This window comes from Merops nubicus, unplaced genomic scaffold (assembly GCF_000691845.1).
Source record: "Merops nubicus isolate BGI_N331 unplaced genomic scaffold, ASM69184v1 scaffold2141, whole genome shotgun sequence".
NCBI lineage: Eukaryota > Metazoa > Chordata > Aves > Coraciiformes > Meropidae > Merops > Merops nubicus.
Genome location: NW_008588873.1, coordinates 25,704 through 26,759, shown reverse-complemented (window position 1 = coordinate 26,759; position 1,056 = coordinate 25,704). Strand labels below are relative to the sequence as shown.

At 49.5% G+C, this 1,056-nt stretch overlaps 1 non-coding gene across 1 annotated transcript; it reads right to left on the bottom strand.

Annotated features, from left to right (window-relative positions):
- Positions 1 to 495: 495 nt before the first annotated feature.
- On the bottom strand, positions 496 to 578 carry TRNAL-CAG. The gene has a single exon. It is a non-coding gene; the product is annotated as a tRNA-Leu (tRNA).
- Between the last annotated feature and the right edge of the window lie 478 nt (positions 579 to 1,056).

Genomic DNA, 1,056 nt, shown 5'->3' with positions numbered 1-1,056 from the left:
CAAGGACCTTCACATCCTTCTTAAATGGTGGGGCCCATAACACACCCAAGGTGAGGCCACACTGACGCTGAATACAGCTAGACAATCGCTTCTTTTGGCTGGCTGGTTCTGCTGTGTTTGGTGCACTCCAGGATGTGTTTTGCACTCCTGGCTGCCTGGGCACACGGGTGACCTGCCATGGAGCCTGCTGTGCCCATTACCCGCAGCTCCCTTTCTGCAGAGCTGCTCTCCAGCCAGTCCCCCACAGCCTACACTCGTGCAGGACAGGTCCCTGTGCCAGGAGCAGCAGAACGGGACTTTTGGCATTGTGTAATGTGACAGCACCGATGTCTTACCCCGCAGAGTGCGGAGCAGCACCTCCCAGTTGGTGGTGCTGGGGAAGTTTCTGGGGGTGCACGGGGTGCTGCAGGCCGGTGTTTGTCAAGTCGGTGCCGGTGACTGCGGAGATAGAGCGGCGGGAACGTTGCGCAGGTGGCTAGAGCGGCAAAAGCATTGTGTCAGAAGTGGGATTCGAACCCACGCCTCCAGGGGAGACTGCGACCTGAACGCAGCGCCTTAGACCGCTCGGCCATCCTGACCCCCACAGCAATTGCTCCTGCGGGTTCGCTGCTCCACTTGTGGGTATTTTTAGTGCTGCTCCATTCTGCTGGTTTTTTTTTCACACAGCAGACATCTAAAAAATACTCCAAAGTAAAATGCAGATTGCATTGGGCTGTTCTCCAGACACTCGTTCTCTGAGTTCATACTCATGCCCGATTCAGAATACAGCATCTGTTCTTGTGCAATTTGTGTTTAGTGAGATAGAAGATTAGCCGGCATGAGTTAAATCTGAGTATTAATATGATCCCTTTAAGTACATAAAAACACTTCACAGACCATACCTGCTATTGGAATGAACAGCCCATAAACCTACTCACACCAAATTTTCTTAATTTTTCTTAATAAACTATTTTGCATTTTAAACTATGTTCCAAGAAAATTATGTATGGTATCTAACTCCTCCCAGCAGAAAGCTAAATGTAGGAATTATGTTTCTTAATAGAAACACTTTAGCCT